This window comes from Micropterus salmoides, unplaced genomic scaffold (assembly GCF_014851395.1).
Source record: "Micropterus salmoides isolate LMB-PRFRI ecotype aquatic unplaced genomic scaffold, ASM1485139v1 Ms_hic_scaffold_59, whole genome shotgun sequence".
Taxonomy (NCBI): Eukaryota; Metazoa; Chordata; class Actinopteri; order Centrarchiformes; family Centrarchidae; genus Micropterus; species Micropterus salmoides.
In genome coordinates, this window is record NW_024044337.1 from 878 (window position 1) to 20723 (window position 19846).

General features: G+C 51.2%; 6 non-coding genes across 6 annotated transcripts; all 6 read right to left on the reverse strand.

Moving 5' to 3' along the window:
• Nucleotides 1-322: 322 nt before the first annotated feature.
• Nucleotides 323-394, reverse strand: trnad-guc. The gene has a single exon. It is a non-coding gene; the product is annotated as a tRNA-Asp (tRNA).
• Nucleotides 395-7494: 7100 nt separating this feature from the next.
• Nucleotides 7495-7566, reverse strand: trnad-guc. Its single transcript has one exon. It is a non-coding gene; the product is annotated as a tRNA-Asp (tRNA).
• Nucleotides 7567-8317: 751 nt separating this feature from the next.
• On the reverse strand, nt 8318-8389 carry trnad-guc. The gene has a single exon. It is a non-coding gene; the product is annotated as a tRNA-Asp (tRNA).
• An 838-nt stretch (nt 8390-9227) lies between these two features.
• On the reverse strand, nt 9228-9299 carry trnad-guc. The gene has a single exon. It is a non-coding gene; the product is annotated as a tRNA-Asp (tRNA).
• A 1440-nt stretch (nt 9300-10739) lies between these two features.
• On the reverse strand, nt 10740-10811 carry trnad-guc. Its single transcript has one exon. It is a non-coding gene; the product is annotated as a tRNA-Asp (tRNA).
• Nucleotides 10812-11651: 840 nt separating this feature from the next.
• On the reverse strand, nt 11652-11723 carry trnad-guc. The gene has a single exon. It is a non-coding gene; the product is annotated as a tRNA-Asp (tRNA).
• Nucleotides 11724-19846: the final 8123 nt, after the last annotated feature.

Consider the following 19846-nt stretch of genomic DNA (forward strand, 5'->3'; position numbering starts at 1 on the left):
TTGGAGTGAGGGAGTATCAAGCCGATTGGCAGTAGCAGGCTGGGGGTAGGCTTTGACCATGCCCGGGGTGTAGGATGCGTGTGAGCCAATTGCAGATTCTCTCCAAGTTGTCCTGTAAACGCGCTATAAAAAGCAAACTGTACTCACTCAGATTTTTTGACAGCCGCACAATGTATAGCTCCGGGGTACACATACAACACGACTTGCTAATAAAGGCGACAGACAGGACTGAGAAATTGACTCATACAGTCAGTGTGCTATTGCCTTTTCTGCTTGGCTTATTGTCTTTTGTTATAATCAGCAGCTGGTAGAAAAGTCCAGTCTCCCCGTCGGGGAATCGAACCCCGGTCTTCCGCGTGACAGGCGGAGATACTGTCCACTATACTAACGAGGACGGCGCCCACGCTGACCTTGGCACGTGTGTCGGGCAGACTCTGCCCGTCATTTCGTCACGCAGCGTAGCGCAGGGCGTTGACTTCAAGCCCTCACTCTTCTTCGATATGATCCTTTTGGCGATGAGGCCGATTGACACTGCTCTCTTTGGCCAGTGCAGGGTGCAGAGGAGCGGTGTAGTGCGGCAGAACTTGGGTAGGCTGAAGACCAGCCGAGCTGCTGCACGCGGATTAGCTGCAGAGGTCGGCACATGCAGGCTCAGCAGCCAGGAGCCAGTTGCGGGAGTTTAGGCCCGAGATGATTATGCAACTTGATCCCATAGACATCAGCAGTTGTTTAAAGACAGCCTAATGCTGTAGTTTGCTACTGGAGCCAGGATCGAAACAGTGGCGATTTTGTCGAGGGGTAGGGGACACCTTTGGAGTGAGGGAGTATCAAGCCGATTGGCAGTAGCAGGCTGGGGTGTAGGCTTTGACCATGCCGGGGTGTAGGATGCGTGTGAGCCAATTGCAGATTCTCTCCAAGTTGTCCTGTAAACGCGCTATAAAAAGCAAACTGTACTCACTCAGATTTTTTGACAGCCGCACAATGTATAGCTCCGGGGTACACAATACAACACGACTTGCTAAAAAGGCGACAGACAGGAACTGAGAAATTGACTCATACAGTCAAGGTTGCTATTGCCTTTTTCTGCTTGGCTTATTGTCTTTTGTTAATGGGAAGCTAAGCATATCCTCGCCTCGGTCGGACAGCGGGGTCACGCTCGATGCTGCTGTTATTCTTTTGGTCTTTCTTGGTGAATAATCAGCAGCTGGTAGAAAAGTCCAGTCTCCCCGTCGGGGAATCGAACCCGGTCTTCCGCGTGACAGGCGGAGATACTGTCCACTATACTAACGAGGACGGCGCCCACGCTGACCTTGGCACGTGTGTCGGGCAGACTCTGCCCGTCATTTCGTCACGCAGCGTAGCGCAGGGCGTTGACTTCAAGCCCTCACTCTTCTTCGATATGACCCTTTTTGGCGATGAGGCCCGATTGACACTGCTCTCCTTTGGCCAGTGCAGGGTGCAGAGGAGCGGTATGCGGCAGAACTTGGGTAGGCTGAAGACCAGCCGAGCTGCTGCACGCTGGATTAGCTGCAGAGGTCGGCACATGCAGGCTCAGCAGCCAGGAGCCAGTTGCGGGAGTTTAGGCCCGAGATGATTATGCAACTTGATCCCATAGACACTCAGCAGTAGTTTAAAGACGCCTAATGCTGTAGTTTGCTACTGGAGCCAGGACCGCAAACAGTCGCGATTTTGTCGAGGGGTAGCTGGGACACCTTTGGAGTGAGGGAGTATCAAGCCGATTGGCAGTAGCAGGCTGGGGTGTAGGCTTGACCATGCCCGGGTGTAGGATGCGTGTGAGCCAGTTGCAGATTCTCTCCAAGTTGTCCTGTAAACGCGCTATAAAAAGCAAACTGTACTCACTCAGATTTTTTGACAGCCGCACAATGTATAGCTCCGGGGTACACAATACAACACGACTTGCCAGACTCTGCCCGTCATTTCGTCACGCAGCGTAGCGCAGGGCGTTGACTTCAAGCCCTCACTCTTCTTCGATATGACCCTTTTGGCGATGAGGCCCGATTGACACTGCTCTCCTTTGGCCAGTGCAGGGTGCAGAGGAGCGGTGTAGTGCGGCAAACTTGGGTAGGCTGAAGACCAGCCGAGCTGCTGCACGCTGGATTAGCTGCAGAGGTCGGCACATGCAGGCTCAGCAGCCAGGAGCCAGTTGCGGGAGTTTAGGCCCGAGATGATTATGCAACTTGATCCCATAGACGCTCAGCAGTTGTTTAAAGACAGCCTAATGCTGTAGTTTGCTACTGGAGCCAGGACCGCAAACAGTCGCGATTTTGTTGAGGGGTAGCTGGGACACCTTTGGAGTGAGGGAGTATCAAGCCGATTGGCAGTAGCAGGCTGGGGTGTAGGCTTTGACCATGCCCGGGGTGTAGGATGCGTGTGAGCCAATTGCAGATTCTCTCCAAGTTGTCCTGTAAACGCGCTATAAAAAGCAAACTGTACTCACTCAGATTTTTTGACAGCCGCACAATGTATAGCTCCGGGGTACACAATACAACACGACTTGCTAATAAAGGCGACAGACAGGAACTGAGAAATTGACTCATACAGTCAAGTGTTGCTATTGCCTTTTTCTGCTTGGCTTATTGTCTTTTGTTAATGGGGAAGCTAAGCATATCCTCGCCTCGGTCGGACAGCGGCGTCACGCTCGATGCTGCTGTTATTCTTTTGGTCTTTCTTGGTGAATAATCAGCAGCTGGTAGAAAAGTCCAGTCTCCCCGTCGGGGAATCGAACCCTGGTCTTCCGCGTGACAGGCGGAGATACTGTCCACTATACTAACTAGGACAGCGTCAACGCTGAACTTGGCACGTGTGTCGGGCAGACTCTGCCCGTCATTTCGTCACGCAGCGTAGCGCAGGGCGTTGACTTCAAGCCCTCACTCTTCTTCGATATGACCCTTTTTGGCGATGAGGCCCGATTGACACTGCTCTCCTTTGGCCAGTGCAGGGTGCAGAGGAGCGTGTAGTGCGGCAGAACTTGGGTAGGCTGAAGACCAGCCGAGCTGCTGCACGCTGGATTAGCTGCAGAGGTCGGCACATGCAGGCTCAGCAGCCAGGAGCCAGTTGCGGGAGTTTAGGCCCGAGATGATTATGCAACTTGATCCCATAGACATTCAGCAGTTGTTTAAAGACAGCCTAATGCTGTAGTTTGCTACTGGAGCCAGGACCGCAAACAGTCGCGATTTTGTCGAGGGGTAGCTGGGACACCTTTGGAGTGAGGGAGTATCAAGCCGATTGGCAGTAGCAGGCTGGGGTGTAGGCTTTGACCATGCCCGGGGTGTAGGATGCGTGTGAGCCAATTGCAGATTCTCTCCAAGTTGTCCTGTAAACGCGCTATAAAAAGCAAACTGTACTCACTCAGATTTTTTGACAGCCGCACAATGTATAGCTCCGGGGTACACAATACAACACGACTTGCTAATAAAGGCGACAGACAGGAACTGAGAAATTGACTCATACAGTCAAGTGTTGCTATTGCCTTTTTCTGCTTGGCTTATTGTCTTTTGTAATGGGAAGCTAAGCATATCCTCGCCTCGGTCGGACAGCGGCGTCACGCTCGATGCTGCTGTTATTCTTTTGGTCTTTCTTGGTGAATAATCAGCAGCTGGTAGAAAAGTCCAGTCTCCCCGTCGGGGAATCGAACCCGGTCTTCCGCGTGACAGGCGGAGATACTACAACACGACTTGCTAATAAAGGCGACAGACAGGAACTGAGAAATTGACTCATACAGTCAAGTGTTGCTATTGCCTTTTTCTGCTTGGCTTATTGTCTTTTGTTAATGGGGAAGCTAAGCATATCCTCGCCTCGGTCGGACAGCGGCGTCACGCTCGATGCTGCTGTTATTCTTTTGGTCTTTCTTGGTGAATAATCAGCAGCTGGTAGAAAAGTCCAGTCTCCCCGTCGGGGAATCGAACCCCGGTCTTCCGCGTGACAGGCGGAGATACTACAACACGACTTGCTAATAAAGGCGACAGACAGGAACTGAGAAATTGACTCATACAGTCAAGTGTTGCTATTGCCTTTTTCTGCTTGGCTTATTGTCTTTTGTTAATGGGGAAGCTAAGCATATCCTCGCCTCGGTCGGACAGCGGGGTGACGCTCGATGCTGCTGTTATTCTTTTGGTCTTTCTTGGTGAATAATCAGCAGCTGGTAGAAAAGTCCAGTCTCCCCGTCGGGGAATCGAATCCCGGTCTTCCGCGTGACAGGCGGAGATACTGTCCACTATACTAACGAGGACGGCGCCCACGCTGACCTTGGCACGTGTGTCGGGCAGACTCTGCCCGTCATTTCGTCACGCAGCGTAGCGCAGGGCGTTGACTTCAAGCCCTCACTCTTCTTCGATATGACCCTTTTTGGCGATGAGGCCCGATTGACACTGCTCTCCTTTGGCCAGTGCAGGGTGCAGAGGAGCGGTGTAGTGCGGCAGAACTTGGGTAGGCTGAAGACCAGCCGAGCTGCTGCACGCTGGATTAGCTGCAGAGGTCGGCACATGCAGGCTCAGCAGCCAGGAGCCAGTTGCGGGAGTTTAGGCCCGAGATGATTATGCAACTTGATCCCATAGACGCTCAGCAGTTGTTTAAAGACAGCCTAATGCTGTAGTTTGCTACTGGAGCCAGGACCGCAAACAGTCGCGATTTTGTTGAGGGGTAGCTGGGACACCTTTGGAGTGAGGGAGTATCAAGCCGATTGGCAGTAGCAGGCTGGGGTGTAGGCTTTGACCATGCCCGGGGTGTAGGATGCGTGTGAGCCAATTGCAGATTCTCTCCAAGTTGTCCTGTAAACGCGCTATAAAAAGCAAACTGTACTCACTCAGATTTTTTGACAGCCGCACAATGTATAGCTCCGGGGTACACAATACAACACGACTTGCTAATAAAGGCGACAGACAGGAACTGAGAAATTGACTCATACAGTCAAGTGTTGCTATTGCCTTTTTCTGCTTGGCTTATTGTCTTTTGTTAATGGGGAAGCTAAGCATATCCTCGCCTCGGTCGGACAGCGGCGTCACGCTCGATGCTGCTGTTATTCTTTTGGTCTTTCTTGGTGAATAATCAGCAGCTGGTAGAAAAGTCCAGTCTCCCCGTCGGGGAATCGAACCCTGGTCTTCCGCGTGACAGGCGGAGATACTGTCCACTATACTAACTAGGACAGCGTCAACGCTGAACTTGGCACGTGTGTCGGGCAGACTCTGCCCGTCATTTCGTCACGCAGCGTAGCGCAGGGCGTTGACTTCAAGCCCTCACTCTTCTTCGATATGACCCTTTTTGGCGATGAGGCCCGATTGACACTGCTCTCCTTTGGCCAGTGCAGGGTGCAGAGGAGCGGTGTAGTGCGGCAGAACTTGGGTAGGCTGAAGACCAGCTGAGCTGCTGCACGCTGGATTAGCTGCAGAGGTCGGCACATGCAGGCTCAGCAGCCAGGAGCCAGTTGCGGGAGTTTAGGCCCGAGATGATTATGCAACTTGATCCCATAGACATTCAGCAGTTGTTTAAAGACAGCCTAATGCTGTAGTTTGCTACTGGAGCCAGGACCGCAAACAGTCGCGATTTTGTCGAGGGGTAGCTGGGACACCTTTGGAGTGAGGGAGTATCAAGCCGATTGGCAGTAGCAGGCTGGGGTGTAGGCTTTGACCATGCCCGGGGTGTAGGATGCGTGTGAGCCAATTGCAGATTCTCTCCAAGTTGTCCTGTAAACGCGCTATAAAAAGCAAACTGTACTCACTCAGATTTTTTGACAGCCGCACAATGTATAGCTCCGGGGTACACAATACAACACGACTTGCTAATAAAGGCGACAGACAGGAACTGAGAAATTGACTCATACAGTCAAGTGTTGCTATTGCCTTTTTCTGCTTGGCTTATTGTCTTTTGTTAATGGGGAAGCTAAGCATATCCTCGCCTCGGTCGGACAGCGGCGTCACGCTCGATGCTGCTGTTATTCTTTTGGTCTTTCTTGGTGAATAATCAGCAGCTGGTAGAAAAGTCCAGTCTCCCCGTCGGGGAATCGAACCCCGGTCTTCCGCGTGACAGGCGGAGATACTACAACACGACTTGCTAATAAAGGCGACAGACAGGAACTGAGAAATTGACTCATACAGTCAAGTGTTGCTATTGCCTTTTTCTGCTTGGCTTATTGTCTTTTGTTAATGGGGAAGCTAAGCATATCCTCGCCTCGGTCGGACAGCGGCGTCACGCTCGATGCTGCTGTTATTCTTTTGGTCTTTCTTGGTGAATAATCAGCAGCTGGTAGAAAAGTCCAGTCTCCCCGTCGGGGAATCGAATCCCGGTCTTCCGCGTGACAGGCGGAGATACTGTCCACTATACTAACGAGGACGCGCCCACGCTGACCTTGGCACGTGTGTCGGGCAGACTCTGCCCGTCATTTCGTCACGCAGCGTAGCGCAGGGCGTTGACTTCAAGCCCTCACTCTTCTTCGATATGACCCTTTTTGGCGATGAGGCCCGATTGACACTGCTCTCCTTTGGCCAGTGCAGGGTGCAGAGGAGCGGTGTAGTGCGGCAGAACTTGGGTAGGCTGAAGACCAGCCGAGCTGCTGCACGCTGGATTAGCTGCAGAGGTCGGCACATGCAGGCTCAGCAGCCAGGAGCCAGTTGCGGGATACTGTCCACTATACTAACGAGGACGGCGCCAACGCTGACCTTGGCACGTGTGTCGGGCAGACTCTGCCCGTCATTTCGTCACGCAGCGTAGCGCAGGGCGTTGACTTCAAGCCCTCACTCTTCTTCGATATGACCCTTTTTGGCGATGAGGCCCGATTGACACTGCTCTCCTTTGGCCAGTGCAGGGTGCAGAGGAGCGGTGTAGTGCGGCAGAACTTGGGTAGGCTGAAGACCAGCCGAGCTGCTGCACGCTGGATTAGCTGCAGAGGTCGGCACATGCAGGCTCAGCAGCCAGGAGCCAGTTGCGGGAGTTTAGGCCCGAGATGATTATGCAACTTGATCCCATAGACACTCAGCAGTTGTTTAAAGACAGCCTAATGCTGTAGTTTGCTACTGGAGCCAGGACCGCAAACAGTCGCGATTTTGTCGAGGGGTAGCTGGGACACCTTTGGAGTGAGGGAGTATCAAGCCGATTGGCAGTAGCAGGCTGGGGTGTAGGCTTTGACCATGCCCGGGGTGTAGGATGCGTGTGAGCCAATTGCAGATTCTCTCCAAGTTGTCCTGTAAACGCGCTATAAAAAGCAAACTGTACTCACTCAGATTTTTTGACAGCCGCACAATGTATAGCTCCGGGGTACACAATACAACACGACTTGCTAATAAAGGCGACAGACAGGAACTGAGAAATTGACTCATACAGTCAAGTGTTGCTATTGCCTTTTTCTGCTTGGCTTATTGTCTTTTGTTAATGGGGAAGCTAAGCATATCCTCGCCTCGGTCGGACAGCGGGTCACGCTCGATGCTGCTGTTATTCTTTTGGTCTTTCTTGGTGAATAATCAGCAGCTGGTAGAAAAGTCCAGTCTCCCCGTCGGGGAATCGAACCCCGGTCTTCCGCGTGACAGGCGGAGATACTGTCCACTATACTAACGAGGACGGCGCCCGCGCTGACCTTGGCACGTGTGTCGGGCAGACTCTGCCCGTCATTTCGTCACGCAGCGTAGCGCAGGGCGTTGACTTCAAGCCCTCACTCTTCTTCGATATGATCCTTTTTGGCGATGAGGCCCGATTGACACTGCTCTACTTTGGCCAGTGCAGGGTGCAGAGGAGCGGTGTAGTGCGGCAGATCTTGGGTAGGCTGAAGACCAGCCGAGCTGCTGCACGCTGGATTAGCTGCAGAGGTCGGCACATGCAGGCTCAGCAGCCAGGAGCCAGTTGCGGGAGTTTAGGCCCGAGATGATTATGCAACTTGATCCCATAGACACTCAGCAGTTGTTTAAAGACAGCCTAATGCTGTAGTTTGCTACTGGAGCCAGGACCGCAAACAGTCGCGATTTTGTCGAGGGGTAGCTGGGACACCTTTGGAGTGAGGGAGTATCAAGCCGATTGGCAGTAGCAGGCTGGGGTGTAGGCTTTGACCATGCCCGGGTGTAGGATGCGTGTGAGCCAATTGCAGATTCTCTCCAAGTTGTCCTGTAAACGCGCTATAAAAAGCAAACTGTACTCACTCAGATTTTTTGACAGCCGCACAATGTATAGCTCCGGGTACACAATACAACACGACTTGCTAATAAAGGCGACAGACAGGAACTGAGAAATTGACTCATACAGTCAAGTGTTGCTATTGCCTTTTTCTGCTTGGCTTATTGTCTTTTGTTATAATCAGCAGCTGGTAGAAAAGTCCAGTCTCCCCGTCGGGGAATCGAACCCCGGTCTTCCGCGTGACAGGCGGAGATACTGTCCACTATACTAACGAGGACGGCGCCCACGCTGACCTTGGCACGTGTGTCGGGCAGACTCTGCCCGTCATTTCGTCACGCAGCGTAGCGCAGGGCGTTGACTTCAAGCCCTCACTCTTCTTCGATATGATCCTTTTTGGCGATGAGGCCCGATTGACACTGCTCTCCTTTGGCCAGTGCAGGGTGCAGAGGAGCGGTGTAGTGCGGCAGAACTTGGGTAGGCTGAAGACCAGCCGAGCTGCTGCACGCTGGATTAGCTGCAGAGGTCGGCACATGCAGGCTCAGCAGCCAGGAGCCAGTTGCGGGAGTTTAGGCCCGAGATGATTATGCAACTTGATCCCATAGACACTCAGCAGTTGTTTAAAGACAGCCTAATGCTGTAGTTTGCTACTGGAGCCAGGATCGCAAACAGTGGCGATTTTGTCGAGGGGTAGCTGGGACACCTTTGGAGTGAGGGAGTATCAAGCCGATTGGCAGTAGCAGGCTGGGGTGTAGGCTTTGACCATGCCCGGGGTGTAGGATGCGTGTGAGCCAATTGCAGATTCTCTCCAAGTTGTCCTGTAAACGCGCTATAAAAAGCAAACTGTACTCACTCAGATTTTTTGACAGCCGCACAATGTATAGCTCCGGGGTACACAATACAACACGACTTGCTAATAAAGGCGACAGACAGGAACTGAGAAATTGACTCATACAGTCAAGTGTTGCTATTGCCTTTTTCTGCTTGGCTTATTGTCTTTTGTTAATGGGAAGCTAAGCATATCCTCGCCTCGGTCGGACAGCGGGTCACGCTCGATGCTGCTGTTATTCTTTTGGTCTTTCTTGGTGAATAATCAGCAGCTGGTAGAAAAGTCCAGTCTCCCCGTCGGGGAATCGAACCCCGGTCTTCCGCGTGACAGGCGGAGATACTGTCCACTATACTAACGAGGACGGCGCCCACGCTGACCTTGGCACGTGTGTCGGGCAGACTCTGCCCGTCATTTCGTCACGCAGCGTAGCGCAGGGCGTTGACTTCAAGCCCTCACTCTTCTTCGATATGACCCTTTTTGGCGATGAGGCCCGATTGACACTGCTCTCCTTTGGCCAGTGCAGGGTGCAGAGGAGCGGTGTAGTGCGGCAGAACTTGGGTAGGCTGAAGACCAGCCGAGCTGCTGCACGCTGGATTAGCTGCAGAGGTCGGCACATGCAGGCTCAGCAGCCAGGAGCCAGTTGCGGGAGTTTAGGCCCGAGATGATTATGCAACTTGATCCCATAGACACTCAGCAGTAGTTTAAAGACAGCCTAATGCTGTAGTTTGCTACTGGAGCCAGGACCGCAAACAGTCGCGATTTTGTCGAGGGGTAGCTGGGACACCTTTGGAGTGAGGGAGTATCAAGCCGATTGGCAGTAGCAGGCTGGGGTGTAGGCTTTGACCATGCCCGGGGTGTAGGATGCGTGTGAGCCAGTTGCAGATTCTCTCCAAGTTGTCCTGTAAACGCGCTATAAAAAGCAAACTGTACTCACTCAGATTTTTTGACAGCCGCACAATGTATAGCTCCGGGGTACACAATACAACACGACTTGCCAGACTCTGCCCGTCATTTCGTCACGCAGCGTAGCGCAGGGCGTTGACTTCAAGCCCTCACTCTTCTTCGATATGACCCTTTTTGGCGATGAGGCCCGATTGACACTGCTCTCCTTTGGCCAGTGCAGGGTGCAGAGGAGCGGTGTAGTGCGGCAGAACTTGGGTAGGCTGAAGACCAGCCGAGCTGCTGCACGCTGGATTAGCTGCAGAGGTCGGCACATGCAGGCTCAGCAGCCAGGAGCCAGTTGCGGGAGTTTAGGCCCGAGATGATTATGCAACTTGATCCCATAGACACTCAGCAGTTGTTTAAAGACAGCCTAATGCTGTAGTTTGCTACTGGAGCCAGGACCGCAAACAGTCGCGATTTTGTCGAGGGGTAGCTGGGACACCTTTGGAGTGAGGGAGTATCAAGCCGATTGGCAGTAGCAGGCTGGGGTGTAGGCTTTGACCATGCCCGGGGTGTAGGATGCGTGTGAGCCAATTGCAGATTCTCTCCAAGTTGTCCTGTAAACGCGCTATAAAAAGCAAACTGTACTCACTCAGATTTTTTGACAGCCGCACAATGTATAGCTCCGGGGTACACAATACAACACGACTTGCTAATAAAGGCGACAGACAGGAACTGAGAAATTGACTCATACAGTCAAGTGTTGCTATTGCCTTTTTCTGCTTGGCTTATTGTCTTTTGTTAATGGGGAAGCTAAGCATATCCTCGCCTCGGTCGGACAGCGGCGTCACGCTCGATGCTGCTGTTATTCTTTTGGTCTTTCTTGGTGAATAATCAGCAGCTGGTAGAAAAGTCCAGTCTCCCCGTCGGGGAATCGAACCCCGGTCTTCCGCGTGACAGGCGGAGATACTGTCCACTATACTAACGAGGACGGCGCCCGCGCTGACCTTGGCACGTGTGTCGGGCAGACTCTGCCCGTCATTTCGTCACGCAGCGTAGCGCAGGGCGTTGACTTCAAGCCCTCACTCTTCTTCGATATGACCCTTTTTGGCGATGAGGCCCGATTGACACTGCTCTCCTTTGGCCAGTGCAGGGTGCAGAGGAGCGGTGTAGTGCGGCAGAACTTGGGTAGGCTGAAGACCAGCCGAGCTGCTGCACGCTGGATTAGCTGCAGAGGTCGGCACATGCAGGCTCAGCAGCCAGGAGCCAGTTGCGGGAGTTTAGGCCCGAGATGATTATGCAACTTGATCCCATAGACACTCAGCAGTTGTTTAAAGACAGCCTAATGCTGTAGTTTGCTACTGGAGCCAGGACCGCAAACAGTCGCGATTTTGTCGAGGGGTAGCTGGGACACCTTTGGAGTGAGGGAGTATCAAGCCGATTGGCAGTAGCAGGCTGGGGTGTAGGCTTTGACCATGCCCGGGGTGTAGGATGCGTGTGAGCCAATTGCAGATTCTCTCCAAGTTGTCCTGTAAACGCGCTATAAAAAGCAAACTGTACTCACTCAGATTTTTTGACAGCCGCACAATGTATAGCTCCGGGGTACACAATACAACACGACTTGCTAATAAAGGCGACAGACAGGAACTGAGAAATTGACTCATACAGTCAAGTGTTGCTATTGCCTTTTTCTGCTTGGCTTATTGTCTTTTGTTAATGGGGAAGCTAAGCATATCCTCGCCTCGGTCGGACAGCGGGGTCACGCTCGATGCTGCTGTTATTCTTTTGGTCTTTCTTGGTGAATAATCAGCAGCTGGTAGAAAAGTCCAGTCTCCCCGTCGGGGAATCGAACCCCGGTCTTCCGCGTGACAGGCGGAGATACTGTCCACTATACTAACGAGGACGGCGCCCACGCTGACCTTGGCACGTGTGTCGGGCAGACTCTGCCCGTCATTTCGTCACGCAGCGTAGCGCAGGGCGTTGACTTCAAGCCCTCACTCTTCTTCGATATGACCCTTTTTGGCGATGAGGCCCGATTGACACTGCTCTCCTTTGGCCAGTGCAGGGTGCAGAGGAGCGGTGTAGTGCGGCAGAACTTGGGTAGGCTGAAGACCAGCCGAGCTGCTGCACGCTGGATTAGCTGCAGAGGTCGGCACATGCAGGCTCAGCAGCCAGGAGCCAGTTGCGGGAGTTTAGGCCCGAGATGATTATGCAACTTGATCCCATAGACACTCAGCAGTTGTTTAAAGACAGCCTAATGCTGTAGTTTGCTACTGGAGCCAGGACCGCAAACAGTCGCGATTTTGTCGAGGGGTAGCTGGGACACCTTTGGAGTGAGGGAGTATCAAGCCGATTGGCAGTAGCAGGCTGGGGTGTAGGCTTTGACCATGCCCGGGGTGTAGGATGCGTGTGAGCCAATTGCAGATTCTCTCCAAGTTGTCCTGTAAACGCGCTATAAAAGCAAACTGTACTCAGATTTTTTGACAGCCGCACAATGTATACCTCCGGGGTACACAATACAATACGACTTGCTAATAAAGGCGACAGACAGGAACTGAGAAATTGACTCATACAGTCAAGTGTTGCTATTGCTTTTTCTGCTTGGCTTATTGTCTTTTGTTAATGGGGAAGCTAAGCATATCCTCGCCTCGGTCGGACAGCGGGGTCACGCTCGATGCTGCTGTTATTCTTTTGGTCTTTCTTGGTGAATAATCAGCAGCTGGTAGAAAAGTCTGAGAAATGTTTAGCTAAATGGCCCCAAACCGTTTCCTATTCATTCTCTATGGTAGTGCTAAACCACTACGGACGTAACGCGCCTTCCGGCTACTAGTGCTTTGTGGCGTTGTAACTGTTCAGCTCCGTCTCTGCTTGTCAAATTTTCATTCAGTGACTGGAGAAGAACAGAGAAGTCAACAACAACTTTATACTGTGTTAGCTTTGTACAACATAGGCAAGCAACTTTTTGTATATTTTTGACTAAGAACTAGATAAACAATGATCAGATATCTGCGTTGGAAATTTCAGACCCTTGTATGTTAAATGACATCGACTTGGGCTTTTCTCTTTGCGGCACATCTGGTTAATGTCAGAGACATTTAGCTAACATTATATAAGCTACAATCTGCTTTTATTACAGTGGCACGTATATTTTTCGTATATTTTGATGAATTGATTTCATGCGTTTTCTCAGTTCAAATTTAAAAACTGCACATGCAAAGAACATTTTAAGTTAGATTAGATTTGTCTCTGAATAAAGTCAAGGCAACAATAAATACATTGAATGAGCTAATAGATATCTGAGGTATTTGTAATATAGCCTGATATGGCATATGTAATGCTGTAATGCTCTGTATTTGTATAATGCCTTTCTAGTATTTTCGACCACTCAAAGCGCTTTTACACTACATCTGCATTCACCAGTCATACACATTCATTGTAAGCATAGCATATTAATAACTAAGCTACAAATTGTGTGTGTGTGTGTGTGTGTGTGTGTAAATACAGCTGCTATACTAAAATGTGGAGCAGCAACACAAGCTTCAGGTTTCCCATAATGACTAGTGCAAGTCACTTGTTTTGTAAGGCAGTGTAAAGAGACTTTCTAGCCTCTACTGATCTGTAGACTGGATTATTCTCAGGACGTCATTATCATGCTACTGTCAAATCCTATTCTTACTGTCATACTGTACAACTCATACTGTTAACTGTCTTTTATAAAACATGGCAATGTTTTATTTTTTCTTTACAGTATGTGATATATTTTGATTGTGTGTTCATAATAGTAATATGTTTTGTCATGTACACTGAGTCTGACATTAAAGTTGAACTGAACCTGAAAGTATGCAAGGATTAAGATGAATGATAAATGTTTAATATATATAATACTGTTAATTTCCTCACATGTCACAGGTCAGCATGCAAAAAACTATCAGTTTTTTTCCTGGGAGGATCAAAGTGGTTTTCCGCAAGGGACCTCTGGGGTACCTTCTGCAGCATCCAACTGATGCAGCTAAGCTGCTCAAGGACAACCCTTCTCTGCAGCACAAGTCTGCACCTCTGAGGGAGGACATAGTCAAACAGAATGCCCTGACTGTGGTCCGTCAGAGAGGAGGGGATGCCTCAGACAGGACAGAGGTGCTGGGGGAATACATCCTGCAGTTTGGTAAATATAAGGGAAAATCCTTCCGGTGGCTTTTGGAAAACAATGTAGGCTACACAATCTACCTTATCAAGCACACAGAGAAAGAAGAGGCTACAGGGGTGTTGACTGAGGGGCAGAGTAAGGCCAGCTTATTGTCCTATGTGGGTTACGCCTGCAGCTTTGACGAAATCCAAAGACTTCTATCTTATGAGTCAGAAAAGCCCCCAGCTCGAGCAGCCTCAGAGGATGACCAGCTGGTTGGATTTGGCACTCGTGCCAAGAGCACCTGGCGGGAGGTGTGGGACAGCAGGGCTGATGGCTATGCAGCCTTCATCATGAGGAGTAAGTGTTTTTCAGGGACTCAGATGTTCAGACTGCAGCCGTACCTGAGAAAGAAAGAGTCAGCCTCTGTCTCCTCTCCACCAGTTCTTGCCCCAAGCGCAGCTGATGAAGCCATGAGTAGGTTTCTTTCAATATGCACAAAATGTGTTAGTTTTTTATACCTGTATTGATTTACATCAAAATACAGCTCAGTCATGGAACATGTGTATCACAAAGTAGAAATACATGTTTTTACAACACTAATTGTGTCTGTCTGTGTCACAGTGATGGATGATGATGAGGAGCTGGAGAAAGCAATGCTGAGCATATCACCACCAGGGAACTAGTACCATGTTGTAAGTGATATTTTGTTTTTTTCTACTGACTGAACATTCAAGATGGATTTTGGCTCAAACAGCGTGATAAATGCAAGTTTGCTATGTCATTTAATCTTTTTGTGTGTTGCCAGCTGCTGCTCCATCATCATCATTTGGTGTACCAGGAGAAGGCACGGGAATGAAAACAGGTTTTGTAAAAGTTCACTGAGCCACATTGGAATGCTCTCCAAAACGGAACCATGCATTACATTTACCTGACACTTTTATCCAGCGTGACTTACAATTGCTATTTATGTCTGAGGTCACATGCCTCTGGAGCAACTAGGGGTTAAGAGTCTTGCTCAGGGACACATTGGTGGATGGCTTTCAGTGGGAATTGAACCCTGGTCTCCCACATAATAGCCAAGCATTCCACATCAGATGGCAAGCATCTAATCTATGCGCCATCACCCTCTTCTGTTCTTGTTTTGTTTTCTGTTTTCTTGTGTTCTGGACACGTTCTGGCCATGTTCCACTAATGTTGTGTTTGCATGCTGATGTTCCTACTAACCAATAGGGTTCATGAATTGATTTCCTCAGTGGTGAGGGTAAGTATTTTTTATTCAGTTTCTTCATGCATGTTATTTAAAGTAAGAAAAATCATATTGCTTCACCTGCTTATACTTATAAAGGCTAAGGAAGAGTATTTTAATTGAGCATCGATCCAGAGGGAAATTTGTGAATAAATAAAGTGTATCATAATTATATTACCAATTGTTTTTCATTATAATAAGATAAGATAATTTCTAATTCTAATTAATAAAACGGATTGTCTTATGCTCTGTGTTAATTATGTTATACTTCTGTCATACTGGTGAGTTCTTTTTCTTGTCTTGTTGTCATTCTATCTTCGTAGCCCCCGCCAAGCCTACAGTGAAGAGACAGGAGCCCCTTCCTCCTGAGCTGCAGTTTCTGGTGAATGAGCTTGCTAGTCAACAGCAAACTGAGAAAACGGTCTCAGCACCAGGTGTATATCTTATTTTTTTTCTCCTACACTGTCACGCTCTGCCGGTTGGCCATCCTTTGTGTTTACTTTTGAGTTTGGTATCTGCCTTGGTATGTTGAGTTTTGGGTTCTGTCCTGTCTAGTGTCCAGTATCTGTTATATAGTCTGCTTGTCATGTCTAGTCTCTCTGTTTTCCTCCGCTCTCTCTCTGCCTCGTTAGTCTCATGTCTGTCACCTGTGTTGCTCCCGCCCTGCTCGTTAGTCCCTGTGTGTATATATACCTGGTGTTTCTGTCTTGTCCTTGTCCAGTCATTGTTCATGTTACCCCCCAGTCTGTCGTGTGTACTCTCTGCCTGTAACCAGCCTTGCTTGTCTCGTCTTGTCTCGTCTCCCGGTACTTTTGGATTTTGGATTTCTGTTATTCAGCCACTCACCTGTAAGTGTGCTCGCTTTTGTTTGTTTATTAAAACCCTTCGTTATACCATACCTGCTCCGCTCTGTGTCCTGCGTTTGGGTTCTCCAACCTGCCTCCACACCACGATCGTGACAGAATGACCGGACCAATTAAGAGCCCAGCAGACACACTAACTGAGGTACAGACTGACGTGGTGAGGGAGCTTCTGACGCTGAGGAATATGTGGTATGGGGCTAGTCATGTTAGCCATAAGGCAGCTATCGTGTCCCTTGCCTGGAAGAGCCTGGCTGCTCAGCCAGGAGCAGCAGACTCTCTCCCTGGGTGGGTTTGTGACTTCCTCCACACCTCAGCCAATCCCCCAGCCAAGTCCTCATCAGATCCTCAGTCTGTTAGCCTGGAAATGGCTAACACCCGGACCGCTAGCCTCCGGCCGTCATCTCTCCGGCCTGCTAGCCCTCTGCCTGTCCTGCCTGTTATCTGTTCGGCTGGCGCTGCTAGCCCTCCGCCTGTCCTGCCTGTTACCTGTTCGGCTGGCGCTGCTAGCCCTCCGCCTGTCCTGCCTGTTACCTGTTCGGCTGGCGCTGCTAGCCCTCCGCCTGTCCTGCCTGTTACCTGTTCGGCTGGCGCCGCTAGCCCTCTGCCTGTCCTGCCTGTCCTGTCTGTTACCTGTTCGGCTGGCGCCGCTAGTCCTCCGCCTGTCCTGCCTGTTGTCTCTTCGGCTGGCGCTGCTAGCCCTCCGCCTGTCCTGCCTGTTACCTGTTTGGCTGGCGCCGCTAGCCCTCCGCCTGTCCTGCCTGTATCCTGCTCGGCTAGCGCCGCTAGCCCTCCGCCTGTCCTGCCTGTATCCTGCTCGGCTAGCGCCGCTAGTCCTCCGCCTAGCCTGTCCGTCCGCCTGCCTGCCCTACCTACCAAGGACTCAGGGACTATGACTCTCCTGGCCTACCTGACCATGAAGGCCAGGGAGTCAGAGGCAGCACGGGCAGCTACGCTATGGCCTGATAGCCTGGAGGCTAGGCTTTCCCCGGAGTCGTCCTTTGAAGGGAGTCGCCTAGCCATCTTTTCGGGTTCCCGTGGTGGTCATCGGAGGCGACGAGGTCACCATCAGCGACCCGTCGGCAACAAACCTGTCCCCTGGCTTGCTAGAACGGCTAGCCGCCTGCCTGATTCCCGGCCCGCTAGCGCTGCTAGCTCCACATCACACCTGCCTGATCCCCGGCCTGCTAGCGCTACTAGCCGCCTGCCTGATCCCTGGCCTACTCCTGCTCCCAGGTCTCACTCGGTCGTCCTACCGACACCTGTTACTGGTCCCTCATCGAAGGTCCGACTGACACCAGCTTCGTTGGTGGCCCAGCCGACTCCTGTTCTCCCGTTGGTGGTCCGACCAACACCAGCTTCGTTGGTGGCCCAGCCGACTCCCATTCCTCGTGCTCCGTCGGTGGTCCGACCGGCACCTGCTTCGCCGGTGGCCCAGCTGACTCCTGTTCCCTCGTCGGTGGTCCGACCAACACCAGCTTCGTTGGTGGCCCAGCCGACTCCTGTTCCTCATGCTCCGTCGGTGGTCCGACCGGCACCTGCTTCGCCGGTGGCCCAGCCGACTCCTGTTCCCTCGTCGGTGGTCCGACCAACACCAGCTCCGTTGGTGGCCCAGCCGACTCCTGTTCCTCATGCTCCGTTTGTGGTCCGGCCGACTCCAGCTCCTCGTGTCCGGTCTATGGTCTCCAGCCCAGCTGTCCAGTCGGTGGTCAGGCCGACTCCAGCTCCTCGTGTCCGGTCCATGGTTCCCAGCCCAGCTCTCTCGCCGGTGGTCCTCAGCCCAGCTGTGCCTCCAGAGCACCCAAGCTTTGGGTGCCGACCTCCGGAGAGGTCTTGCCGTAGGCCTCCTGCTCGGCCCCCAGTGGGGTTGCTGCCTCACTGTTGGCCGTCCTGCCAACCCCTTGAACTCTGTGGCCCCCTTGTTCTGCCCTGCCTCATGGGTCGTCCCACGGGACGCCCACCTGAACTGTGTTTACCCCCTGATTTGCCCGGCCTGTCGGGTCATCCCCCGGGACGACCTCCTGAACTCCGTGATCCCTTTGGTCTGCACGGCCTCCTGAGTCGGCCTCCGGGACGGCCTCCTGAACTGTTCTGTCTCTCTGCCCTGCCCTGCATGTTAGGCCAAGTGCCTTACCTGCCCTGTTTCCTGGGCATGATCTGCCTGTTGGGTGGTTCCCCCGGACTGTTTTGTCCCCTTGGCCTGCTTGTGCGACCTCCCGAACTCTGTCGCTCCCTTGCCTTGCCCTCTGGCCACCCTCCTGAGAGTTCCTGGTCTGGCCCTCCTCCTGTCCTCCCTCCGCCCACCCTGGCTCGACTTGCCCTCCTCCTGTCCTCCCTCTGCCCACCCTGGGCCGGCTTGTGCCTTGTTTTTGGGCTGTTTTGGGTTTTGTTGACCGTCTGGAGACGCTCGTCGTGGGGGGGTACTGTCACGCTCTGCCGGTTGGCCATCCTTTGTGTTTACTTTTGAGTTTGGTATCTGCCTTGGTATGTTGAGTTTTGGGTTCTGTCCTGTCTAGTGTCCAGTATGTTATATAGTCTGCTTGTCATCTCTGTTTTCCTCTGCTTTCTCTCTGCTTTCTCTGCCTCGTTAGTCTCATGTCTGTCACCTGTGTTGCTCCCCCCTGCTCGTTAGTCCCTGTGTGTATATACCTGGTGTTTCTGTCTTGTCCTTGTCCAGTCATTGTTCATGTTACCCCCCAGTCTGTCATGTGTGTACTCTCTGCCTGTAACCAGCCTTGCTTGTCTCGTCTTGTCTCGTCTCCCGGTACTTTTGGATTTCTGTTATTCAGCCACTCACCTGTAAGTGTGCTCGCTTTTGTTTATTAAAACCCTTCGTTATACCATACCTGCTCCGCTCTGTGTCCTGCGTTTGGGTTCTCCAACCTGCCTCCACACCACGATCGTGACATACACAAGGTCTACTGTGGCCTGAATACGTGTTATACGTTTATTTAAGGCTGTACAGCAGTGGTAACAAATATGGTAATTAAGTAAATAAAGAAATTATGCAATATAAAGTAAATAGAGTTTGTTGGTGTTTCAGGAACACTCCTACCTTCTGAGATCTCTTCCCCTCATACGTCTGAGCCACCACACGGTAAGATGTTTTCATTACTCTGCTCTGAAGATGTTACTGTGTGTTCTTGAAGTCCTTTTAAAGTTATGACATCTCGCTAAGTTAGTTTTACCTTTTTTCATCCTTGTCCAGCCTTTTCCTGTTGTTGCCCCACCGACACCCAGACCAGCCCCTCGTACACATGAGCCACCACGCAGTAAGATGTTTTTATAACTACTCTGAAGATGTTACTGTGGCCCAAGTATGGTTTAATTTATCTTACAATCTGTCATAATAGTAAAATGTGAAAATGAATAGGCCTACATGTTACAAATTATATCCTTGTTCCCACAGCTGGACCTCCTGCTTTTGTTACCCCGCAGGCACAGAGACCAGATCAGGATATAAGCAGTTGGACCTGTTCTTATCATCAGAAAGTGTAGATGAGGACAGAACTCCAATCTCTGGGATTGTGGCCTGGATTCCACCATATGCTCAAGCCAGGAAATGCCCTTTCATTGTGGCGTCTACCTCCACAGCCAGAAGTCATTGACACTGTATCAGCGCTCCCATCCTGTAATTTCTTTCAGCTCCATCCATTTTTTATTTGGAAACCAGAGAGTGACATCATGGTAAGAGTGAGAAATAATTATATACTCCCTGTCTTCTGATTGTATAAGCCAGATATAGTCTCAGCTGGTGTAGACAGGCCTCGTGATAGTTGGCACCAGTGGGCAAT